The sequence below is a fragment of the Schistocerca serialis genome, chromosome 1 (genome assembly GCF_023864345.2).
Source record: "Schistocerca serialis cubense isolate TAMUIC-IGC-003099 chromosome 1, iqSchSeri2.2, whole genome shotgun sequence".
NCBI lineage: Eukaryota > Metazoa > Arthropoda > Insecta > Orthoptera > Acrididae > Schistocerca > Schistocerca serialis.
Window position 1 is genome coordinate 911,650,055 of NC_064638.1, and position 12,616 is coordinate 911,662,670.

The 12,616-nt window shown below is 41.8% G+C and overlaps 1 protein-coding gene across 1 annotated transcript in view; it reads right to left on the reverse strand.

The window, feature by feature from the left end:
* The window catches only part of LOC126458496 (uncharacterized), a 45,233-nt gene extending 36,117 nt beyond the window's left edge, over positions 1-9,116 (reverse strand). The window contains exon 1 of the mRNA XM_050095593.1: positions 9,012-9,116. The gene's annotated coding sequence lies outside the window, so the exon portion shown is untranslated. The remainder of the gene's footprint in view (positions 1-9,011) is intronic.
* Between the last annotated feature and the right edge of the window lie 3,500 nt (positions 9,117-12,616).

Genomic DNA, 12,616 nt, shown 5'->3' on the forward strand with positions numbered 1-12,616 from the left:
GCTGTTTCAGAAGCAGCGAAACCAAACATGTCAAATTTAAAAGAATGCAAAATCTCCCAGACTGGCAGAGTTATGCCGAAATTCGAAATACAGCCCGTTCTTCAATGCGAGATGCTTTTTTTCCAAAATGAAATTCTGTTCGAAATCTAGCAGAAAAACCAAAGAGATTCTGGTCATACATAAAGCACACCAGTGGCTAGACGAAATGAATGCCGTACGGGGTGGTCGAGTGGTTCTAGGCGCTTCAGTCTGGAACTGCGCGACCGCTACGGTCGCAGGTTCGATCCTGCCTCGGGCATGGATTTGTGTGATGTCCTTAGGTTAGTTAGGTTTAAGTAGTTCTAAGTTCTAGGGGACTGATGACCTGAGATGTTAAGTCCCATAGTTTTCAGAGCAATTTGAACCATTTGAACAAATTATAGTACTGCAAATATTAGCTAAAGATAAAAATTGACTTATTCGGAAACTTTATGCAGATTGGCGTGTAACGTACTTTTCGATCATAAGTCTCCTTCTAAATTTCATTTTTATGTGTTTCGTGTATTTAGAAGGTTTCGAAACATCAAGGAGCGCGCGCGCCTGTGTGTGTGTGTATACCGGTGTCTGCGTGTGCCTGTTCTTCCGAGCACGTAGTATTGTAATCTCAACTATAGAGCTTAAAAGATTACATTCGTGCTTTTCAAACTTCTTTGTTCTCATGCTGCAATTAGTACACACGATGTATTTATTCCACCAACTTTCGGCATTTTATGAGCAGATTCAGAAGGATGTAGGTTGCAGTAGGTACTGGGAGATGAAGAAGCTTGCACAGGATAGAGTAGCATGGAGAGCTGCATCAAACCAGTCTCAGGACTGAAGACCACAACAATGAGCACCAGAAGAAAGGTACTGATTATCAGACTTCACTCATCGGCCTGCACCCTAAATTGAGAGAAAAAGTAAATACACTATTAGCCGTTAAAACTGGGACAACGGGAAAGGTAACAAGTAACGCTGTTTTAAGTATTGTGAGTAGACAGTATATTTCGAAGAGCATATGGTGAAATTTATAATTTGTTTGCATGTGTGCAGAGTGTGAAATTTATTACATAGAGCAGCCAGATCTGGCAGCAGTTGCTGTGACGCAGCTGGGGGCTGAATCGAACTGAGGTGGTATGACAGATACTGGTATGCCGTTTCATGCTGCTTCAACTCTGTGCCAGATTTCACCAATCGTAATAGTTGACGAGTTGTGACGTGTCAGTCTCTCGGCAACCTATGAGCGGATGTTTCCTGATGGTTGGACATGTGAAGTACATGCTGGGCATGATAGCAGCCCGTCACACTCTGAATGAAGCTAGATCAAGACTGAAAAGGAAATATGTGGTTTTACGTTATCTTGTTGAAAGATAACGCCATGGAGACTTCGAAGATATGGCACGCCCGCCGGCCTTAAAACGTCAGAAATTTAGTGAATGCTGTCCAGTTACGCGAACCGGAGGTGATCGTGTTGTGCACCTCCTGCCACCCGGCAGCTTCACCCCATTTGCTGGCGAGTATGTCGATTCTCCTCCTTACACGAGATATAACACGATATATCACAAACAACTAAAAAAACTCTCCGTCAGCGCAGGTCTCGATACGCTCAAAGGTGCAGACCGACCGCCGTGTCATCATCAGCCGACACGCTTCACTGGATGCGGATGTGAAGGGACATGTTCTCAGCACACTGCTGTCTCGTCCGGTTGTCAGTTTTCATGACCGGAGCCGCTACGTCTTAGTCAAGTAGCTCCTTAATTGATCTTTACAAGTGCTTAATGTACTCCGCTTGCCAACAGCGCTGGGTGGCCCGAATGGCCCTCCATCCAAGTGCTAGTCAAACCGACAGCGCTTAACTTCGATGATCTAACGGGAACCGGTGTTATCACTGCGGCAGTGCCATTGGCATTTTACAAACAACCTGCATTAAAAATTCTGGTTGAGGTTCAAATGGCTCTGAGCGCTGTCCGATGGGGTAGCACGTTGCCATATATAAAAATGAAGTCAGAACCGAATGTGCCCCTGAAAAGACGGACATGGGAAAGGAGTACATTGTCTCAATAACCGGTGAGCGTCCCATGTTCAAATATTTGGAGGTCATTACACCCATGCAACATCATGCCTCCCCACATCGTAGCACCTGGACCACCAAAGCGATCGTGTTCGACAATGCTGAACGTACCCTCTTATGGTGATAGGTGGGAACACATAACGCAACCAGAAACACTGTTGAACAAGATCGTTTTGGTGTTCCAGGCGTTATGGTATGCGGAGGCATAATGTTGCCTGGTGTGGCACTGGATTCCTTCTACATGTGCATTCGACTTGGACTTCATTTTTATGGATGGCAATGCGGGACCATATCGAACGACACAGGTGCAGGAGCTCTTGGAACGAGAGGACATTCGGCGAGTGCACTCGCCTGCAGTTACTCCAACTTACATCCCACGGAGCACTTGTGGGATGCATTGGAGAGAGGCAACTGCAGCACACCCACATACACCAACGACAATCCAGCAGCTGTCAACCGCTTTGGTTGAGTAACGGAACGGCTTACCATAAGAACTTCTTACTAACCTTGTGGCTAGCAGAGCTTCCACTGCCGTCCGTGGTGATCACAACCCTACTAAGAGGCATATTGTTATTGTTGTGGTCTTCAGTCCAGAGACTGGTTTGATGCAGCTCTCCATGCTACTCTATCCTGTGCAAGCTTCATCATCTCCCAGTATCTACTGCAGCCTACATCCTTCTGAATTTGCTTAGTGTATTCATCTCTTGATCTCCCTCTACGATTTGTATCCTCCAGGTTGCCCTCCAATGTTAAATTGGTGACCCTTGATGGCTCAGAACATGTCCTATCAACCGATCCCTTGTTCTAGTCAAGTTGTGTCACAAATTTCTCTTCTCTCCGGTTCTATTCAGTACCTCCTCATTAGTTACGTGATATACCCATCCAATACGATGTTCCACGAACAATACGAGACTGGAATAGAAGGAAAAACCGATAGAGGTACTCAAAGTACCCTCCGCCACACACCGTTAGGTGGCTTGCGGAATATGGATGTAGATCTTCAGTATTCTCTTGTAGCACCACATTTCGAAAGCTTCTATTCTCTTCTTGTCTAAACCATTAATCGTCCATGTTTCTCTTCCATACATGGTACACTACATACAAATAATTTCAGAAGAGACTTCCTGACTATAAATGATGTTAAAAAATTTCTCTTCTTCAGAAATGCTTTCCTTGCCGTTATCAGTCTACATTTTATATTCTCTCTCCCTCGACTATCGCCAGTTATTTTGCTCCCCAAATAGCAAAACTCAAAAAACGTTCAAATGTGTGTGAAATCGTATGGGACTTAACTGCTAAGGTCATCAGTCCCTAAGCTTACAAACTACTTAACCTAAATTATCCTAAGGACAAACACACACACCCATGCCCGAGGGAGGACTGGAACCTCCGCCGGGACCAGCCGCACAGTCCAAGACTGTAACGCCTGAGACCGCTCGGCTAATCCTGGGTGGCAGCAAAACTCATCTGCTACGTTAAGTGTATCTAATTCCCTCAGCATCACCTGATTTAATTCGACTGCATTCCTTTATCCTCGTTTTGCTTTTGTTGATGTTCGTCTTACATCCTCCTTTCAAGACACTATCCATCCCGTTCAGCTGCTCTTCGAAGTCCTTTGTCGTCTCTGACAGAATTACAGTGTCTTCGACAAAGTCAAAGTTTTTATTTCTTCCCCATGGATTTTAATTCCTATTCCAAATTTTTCTTTGCTTTCCTTTACTGCTTGCTCAATATACAGATTGGACAACATCGGGGACAGGCAACAACCCTGTCTCACTCCCTTCTCAACCACTACCTCCCTTTCGTGCCCGTCGACTCTTGTAAGTGCCATCTGGTTTCTGTACAAATTGTAAATAGCCTTTCGCTTTCTGCATTTCACCCCTGTCACCTTCAGAATTTGAAAGAGTGTATTCCAGTCACCATTGTCAAAAGCTTTCTCTAAGTCAACAAATGCTAGAAACGTAGGTTTGCCTTTCCCTAATCTATCTTCTAAGATAAGTCGTTCTGTCAATATTGCCTCACGTGTTCCAACATTTCTACGGAATCCGAGCTGATCTTCCCCTAGGTCGGCTTCTACCAGTTTTTCCATTCGTCTGTAAAGAATTCGTGTTAGTATTTTGCATCCATGGCTTATTAAACTGATGTTTCGGTAATTTTCATACCTGTCAACACCTGCTTTCTTTGGAATTGAAATTATTATATTCTTCTTGGAGTCTGAAGGTATTTCGCCTGTCTCATACATCTTGTTCACCAGCTGGAAGAGTTTTGTCATAGCTGGCTCTCCCAATGCTATCAGTAGCTCTGACGGAATATTGAATACTCTCGGGGCCTTGTTTCGACTTAGATCTTTCAGTACTGTGGCAAACTCTTTACGCAATATCATAACTATTAAGAACCATATCCAGTCTTTTATCATTTCCAGGGTACTATCATAAATTGCAGTGACTGCCGTTTAAGTATTGTCTTTCAATATAAAAGTGTCATTTTTGTTCGTCTTATCGTATAATACTTTCAGTTTCCTTCTCTATTATACTTTATCACTTCCATTTATATGTGGTCCAAGTTTCATCAAGATTTGCAGCGGCAGCGACACATCATGCGAAAGTTGATTTCATTCTTAAGTTCTGTATACCAGTGTAGATGGTGTTAATCCTACCTAGATGACAAGGATGTGCTGAAAGCTTTTCATTTGCATATTATAGCACGTAGAACTCTTAATGCTAACTTGACATTTATTGCATGCCCATTGATGGTGCTGGATTTTTAATGGCCAGCAGTGTGTCTTGGCCAGTTTTCTTCAGCATATACCATACTGGATGACCCCACCCGTATATGCAACCCACCTTACAGTTCTGCTTTGAAGTCTCATAGGGCAGGCGCATCGTATAGAGCATGAATAACTTTTCTTGTTACATTTCATATTCTAAGTAATATCACAGTAGCCACATCTGCACTGTAAGCAGCGGCGGAGGGTGAATCTTAACTGTTCACAGAAGAAAAGCAACATGGCATACTTTCGCACTTTTTTTTTTTTTTTTTTAAGTTCCTTACTTCTGATGGCCAGCTGAATGCGACCGCTACGGTCACAGATTCGAATCCTGCCTCGGGCATGGATGTGTGTGATCTCCTTAAGTTAGTTAGGTTTAAGTAGTTCTAAGTTCTAGGGGACTGATGACCTCAGATGTTAAGTCCCATAGTGCTCAGAGCCATTTGAACCATTCGTACTTCTGATGAAATGAAATTTTTATGTCGAGAAATGACATACAGAAATTAATCACTAATGAGCTGGAAGTCTTTAAGCCATAGGTATTCAGCCCTGCAATTTATTGGGAACAGCCTGTATGAATTACTGCAAATTTCGATTGGATGTTCATTTTAATGCTTTGTGTATGCACATCCTAACGATTTTAAATGTTACTTCGCGATTGCTCAGACGTAAACTGGACCAGTTTGCACGCCTCATTACTTTTACTCATTTCTGTAGCACATACGTGTTTCAAGCAGTTCACACCCAAGCACCAGGCTGACAAGTGGCAGCAGTATAAGTTTTTTCCGTACATTGAAACCGGAAACACTAAGAACGAGTTTACAGTATTTCCCCATTGATTAGTGTAAGTGAAACAGTTAAACCTGTACTACTAAACGAACTGTTTGCTCGCGGATTTCATGTAACTTTGTCTTTTTACCCTGACATAGTCGATCGTCATTGCCCTTTATTTCCATAATTCCTCTTAATTAGGAGAAATCGTTACCACCCACTCCAGATGCCAACTGAAGGCATGCAGCATTTTTTGGTTCTAGAGGACTACAGAAACCTGCAGTGAACTTCTTAAGCAAATATTTACCTATGTCAAAGGCTAATACTGATTAACGAATGTTCTAAACGAAAATGCTAGCATACAATAGATATTCGAAGGAAAATTAAAGCCTGTAAAACTTCAAGCGGCGAAAGAGAAATAAATACGCTACGTAACTGAAAAATATACAATGGATATGACGCCAAATAATGGAAATAAATACTGAAAGATGATTTCCTTGGTGCAGTCATGAATATGCTTCTTTGCGTGACTCTGTTTTCTGTCTGTCTCTCTCTCTCTCTCTCTGTCTGCCTCTCTCTCTCTCTCTCTCTCTCTCTCTCTCTCTCTCTCTCTTTCTCTCTCTGTATCTCATGTGTTAAACAAGCTACTAAAACATGTCTCGAAATTCATACAAGAGCGCGTCATTTAAATTACTTGAGCAACGGTAAATTTGTCATGAAACGAAATATTGCACTCTGAAAAGAACTGCAGGTTATGGGTAATTTTGTTTCGCGTTATTTAAAATTAATTAAGTTTTCTTAAATGAAAGTTATTTATTCATGTGACGCTATTTATTTTTAAGCATGAATACAAACTGGATTTATTTTTCTTTCCCGTAGTAGAAACTAGGAAGTGATACCGAAATCAACGGACGTGTTTTTAGTGCCAGTTCCTATAACTATTAACAATTGACGGAAATGTTTATGGAAATATACATCTTAGAGTTAAATAATTAAATATGGATATTCTTGAAGTGCGTCACCTGCTTAAACATATCACCGTTTCGAAATGGCACGTGAAGTTTAATTTTATGTACGGCAAGAGTAAATTGTCGAGATATTACGTTCGACAGCCGATGCGCCTGTTGCCGTTGGCTCTTCCCAAAGCATATTTAGGTATGGTGGAAGGCAGATAGTACATCATTACTGTTTGTTATTCTCCTTATTTCATTCATAGACAGTCTGCAGGAAACTGATTATCTATTCGATTCCTCTGATTTTGCACTCTGCGTGTCTACGATGTTGGCCGGCCGTTGTGGCCGAGCGGTTCTAGGCGCTTCAGTCCGGAACCACGCTGCTGCTACGGTCGCAGTTTCTAATCCTGCCTCGGGCATGGATGTGTGTGATGTCCTTAGGTTAGTTAGGTTTAAGTAGTTCCAAGTCTGGTGACATCAGATGTTAAGTCCCATAGTGCTCAGAGCCATTTGAACCATTTGTTTGTACGACTTTGTCTTCGATGTCATTAGGGGGCATGTATATTATGGGGAAGTTACGAGACTTTTGCTTCATCCATGGAAGCGGCTTTTGACAGCATTTTGTGAAAACATTACCATGATATATATTGCGTTTCTCGAAATGTCCTCCATTTTGTCGACGGCTATGTTCCCGCTTTTATGCTGAGCAAATTATTCAGGGATTATTCGTGCGTCTATTATTTGTAAATTTGTCACCTTTTCAAATATGTTAGGGAAGAATCACGCAATAATAGAGAGTATATGTGCATGGATCTGGTAATATCATTGTAAGAGGGCATATAAGGTGACCTTCATAAGCACTTTTACCAGTGTAATACTTCTTGTTTATTTCCCGACAGCGAAAGGTATATTGAAATTCGAACTTAAGTCGGTTTGGATGGTAAATTATTGATGTGCGGCAGGATATCTACGTGATACAAATATCATCTACTATTTCATACGGACTGTTTCTCCATGCAATGTAATGTTATTTGTAGTGAAACGCCCAGACAGACTAAAACCGTATGTTATATCGATATGCGAAACCAGATCGAGCAAACGTTTCTGCAACCGATCGAATGGAGCATGTCTTACGATCAAACTCAATCATGCCATAAGCCCTCTCCTTCTCATCTAACCTTCACAAAACCAGTTCTACAGATCCTTTTGCACTAGCACTCCTGGAAAACATTGTAACAGGGAAAATACGTTAAACAGAACATTGCTTTTACAAACAACTTTTCACTCGGTAACAGAAGATGATGATGTATCATGGTGCGTCAACATCGTATACCGAACCAGCCCAAGTGCTCAAAATGTACTGATAGTAAATCGACAAAAAAAATGAATGTAATGCGACGTAACACATGTGAAATTATTGATAAACTTAATACCAAACTGGCGATCATGTTGAAGTAAAGGAAGCAAGCGAGATTGGAAGCAAGATGATGAAGTAAGGAGGATATAGGAAGCAGATTAGCACAGGCAAAGTAGCCATCTTCACTAAAAGAAACTTAGTAGTATCAAACATGGGACTTTATTCGAGGAATAAATTTCTTTGAATGTACTTCTGGAGCACAACATTGTATGGAAATTAGTCATGGACAGAAGGAAAACCGTAAAAGAAGAGAATCGAAACATTAAAGATGCGATGCCACAGAAGGACGATAAAAATTATGTTGACTGAGAAGGTAAGGAATGAGAAGGTTCTAAGAGAACTGGCGTGGAAAGGAACATTTGGGAAGCACTAAAAAGGGAGAAGATGATAGGAACTGTGAGAAGGCATGAGGGATAAAGTACAGTGGTACTAGGGGTAGCCGTAGACGGCAACAACGTTTAGAGGAGACGGAGGGTGAGATGTATCCAACATATAACCGAAAACTCCTAATCTGAGATAAGAAAAAAAGGTTTGCACAAGAGAGGAAGTCATGGCGGACCGCATTTAACCAGTTGGAAGACTGATGACCCAAAAAAATGATTAAACCATGGAACCTTGTAAGGACCTAGGCTCGAGTCTGGGTCGGTACATAGGCCTATGCACAGTCTAACTATATCCCGATGCTTCTGTCACGTGTACTATCAATCTGTTGACAGTGATGATCCATTCCCACTATTACGAGGTTTGACATTGCCTTCCGATTAAGATAATTTATTGAGCTCCATTTCTTGGGAAATTTCCATATAGTGACTTATATCACACTCATAGAGCTATCTAGATTGACAAACAATAAATCTAAAAGTAATGTGATAATCCAAGGCTATGTGAATTCGAGAAACTCAATAACTTCTGGAGTTCTGACGGCTACAGTCATGTGGTTGTGAGTACGTATTTCCTACGCATTCAACTACAATGTTGTGTCTACTGAGGTTGAAGTCGGTATAGAGGACGTACTTGACACCACCAGAGAGCAGCGACGAAAGCCAGTCGACGTGAGCGGCGATGCGGCGCGAGGCGTCGTGGTGACCGACGACGGCTGCTGCGGAGCGTCTGCCTAGGTGGGCGTCTGCACGGAGACTGGCGCCCGGGGCGGTGCGCGCGAGCCAGTAATCCGTGCCGGCCAGGCGCTAATCTGCTGCTGCAGCCCACACCTACTCCCCCACTTCCCCTGCCCAGGAGCCGCCGAGCAACATCTCTGATTTCCAGCTTGAAACTGTGCGCAACCCCCTGCCCCCCTCCCAATCCGCTCTGTCAAGTGACCACGCTGTGCGATTAGTGGCTGTTTGCTGCAACAGTGTGTGCTGTGCATCGATAATAAGGACCTGGCAGCACGCCAGCAACGGGGCACACTGTTTTGCGCGCGACGCGCTCCTACTTTGTAGCACGTGGCACACGTCCTCTTTGGCTGGACCCTGGGTACTTTTCCTTTGTAGAGTAAGACACTCCACACCTACATGCATACTTGCAGCCACTGTACACTGCATGGTGGAGGTTACATCGTACCAGTATTCCATTTGCATATCTTGTGGAGGAAAAATTTACTGTATCTCTCCCTAAATGCCTTACTCCAATTTTGCAGTCTTCCCTCGCTTTCAGTGTTTCCCTCTTGCTCTCATCGACTGCTAATATCTCATTCCTTCCTTTCTACTGCTGCTGTCTCCTCATCACTGTCACTATCTCTACCTTCCTCGTAGTCATTGTCATATACTCTAATTATCACTTCCACTTTCTCCTATCCTTCCTTCCCCCCACCCCCTGTCACTGTCTCCTCCGCTCTTTTCCGTATCACTGTTCTGTCACTATCAAAATGGCTCTGAGCACTTCAAATGGTTCAAATGGCTCTGAGCACTATGCGACTTAACTACTGAGGTCATCAGTCGTCTAGAACTTAGAACTAATTAAACCTAACTAACCTAAGGACATCACACACATCCATGCCCGAGGCAGGTTTCGAACCTGCGACCGTAGCGGTCGCGCGGTTCCAGACTGAAGCGCCTAGAAACGCTCGGCCACACCGGCCGGCTCTGTCACTATCAATTATGTTCCACTGCCACTGTGTTCTTCTCTTCCTTTTCTTTCTCCCACACGTCACTGTCCCTTCGATTTTTCTATAACACAACGACTGTCTAGTATCTTCCATTATTTATGCCACTGTCTTCTTCTCTTTCAGAGAAGAAAGTGCGAATGTCTTTGCAAGCCAAATTTTTTGGGAAAATTTTTAAGGTGCTGAGGAAGGTAGAATGTGACAGCTGGCATCCCACATTTCAGTAAGAGTTTTTTAAATAAACGGGAACATATACGCATTTTTATGCTCCGATAGGACCATTTGCCTGCTGGTTCTCTACATAAACCTGCTGCAGAAGAGCAAGTATTGGTCAGAAAAAATTTGGATGGCTCACTTACATGAAACTGAAACAACACAATACTAATTTTACACATCAGACCGGATTTTACGTCGCAATTTATTTTGCATGTGCTTCAGTACTACATTATGGGGTTTCCAGACGATAGCGGAGAAACTTAACCTCACACTATATTGTACGTGCGTACTTTACGAGTACAACTGCGGTAACTCTGAGCTTCTCTCTCTGAAACGGATAAAGATATGAAGAAAACTTTCACGCTCGTTCGAGATCGGAATCTTAGAAATCCACCGTAAAAATTACAGCCATTTGCGGTGCATAGCCTGCTCTGATTCCGCAGCTGGGTTTTGATAACTGAAAAACAAGTTTTTGGACTGTTTCTCGACAACGAATAAAAATATTTGAAAACGGGGAGACGGCTCTTCTAGATCAATGGGAAGATAATATACTGGTAAAATTCGAGCAACTTTCTGTGATTTTTTGTTATTTTTATTTCGCCACATACCAGATTTTACGTGTAGAAGTAGGGTCACCTTGAACCTCTGTATCTTGAAAACGGATAAAGATATCGAAAAAATTCTCAAGATTGTTCGAGATCGGAATCTTTATAATATATTGGACAAATTTCAGCCCTTCGCTGTCAATAGACCTCTTGGAATCCTCGGCTGTATTTTGATTCGCTGGTGATAGTGAAAACATAGTTTAAAAAGCCCTTTATGTGGGGCTTTTCGAGAATCCGCCAATGAAGCCCATCATAGAATACGTGAAATGGAAAAAGAACCAACCAATTTGCTCCGTTTGCCTAAGCAGAATGACGTGTGTAATATTCATATTTTTACTCTGTACTGTAGGATAGTGACATTAAGACGATCCTTCTGATTAGTGTACAAATGGTCCCTAGCCGAAGCACTATCCAAAATACTTGACCAACCTTTTTATCACCAACTAGCTTAGCACCCGCTGCTGCGCTCACGTAGACAGTATGGCCTGCAGAGACTTTCTTTTATTTAATCGAATTTTTATGCTGTTCACAAATTCCAGCACCATCTGAGATTTCACGTTAATTAAGGCCGTATAAACATGGTCTTTTCCGAAAGACTTCTGACCACAAGCGATTCTGGTAGTTGGACTCCAAAGTTTTTGTTAATCATGCATTTTTTGTTCTTGTGAACATATTTCCTTAGCAACATTCATCCCCTAACAAATATTTATTTATATCTAACCGACAAGTCAAAGAAATTTTCGTAAATTAAGCTTTAATTTTTTTTTAATGCAACGAAATATTTTCTTAAACATTTTCATCCCATAGAGCACCCCCTAAGTGGTTGAATTTCCAGAAGTACGTATATTCTTATTTCTAACCGAGAAGTGAAATACTAGTAATCGTAGATGTAGCCTTAAAAATCCTTTAGGTATTCTTCAGTAATTCTTTATTTTCAAAAAAACTTTCGACCACTATTTTACCCCCTTAGTGGTTAAATTTCCAAAAAATGATGAAACATGAATTTTTTCTTTTCTAACTGAAACCTAATCCCAGTTCTCGCAGTTCTAGCTTCAAACTTTCCTTAATAGTGACATACTTTCAAAAAGCCTTTCATCCCCTATTTCACCCCTTTAGGACAGGAATTTCGGACAATCCTTTCTTAAACGATGCTTACGGTATAAGATGAATAACCTATCCAGACTTAAGTTTCTTCCTGAGCCGTCTGGGCTGGGCAATGATGAATCATATAATCAATATTACTTTATTTCACCCTCTTACGATTTGAATTTCCAGTTACAGTGAAACACGTATTTTTTCGTCTCTAACCCAGAAGCCAAACACCAGATTCAAATATTTAGCTTTCGCAATGAAATATTTCTCTAAAACGTTTCACCCCTTAGGTTTCCAAAAACAGTTACATGCGTACGTTTTATTTCTAACAAACAGGCCAGATATAATTTTTTATAGATTTAGATTAAAAAATGCTTGTACAGTGAAATATTTCCATGAAAACTGTCATCCCTCGTTTCACCCCCATAGGGATTGCTGACCCTGCGCCGAAGGCACAATAAAAAGAATGAGAAGCAATGAAATGTCTCGAATTAGCTCAATTTACTAATAATCTAACGCAAATCCCAGAATAGAGGTAGGACACTAAAACTACAAAACTGATGAATATGAGGTTTGCATGTCACCACCATCCTCGATAGCTA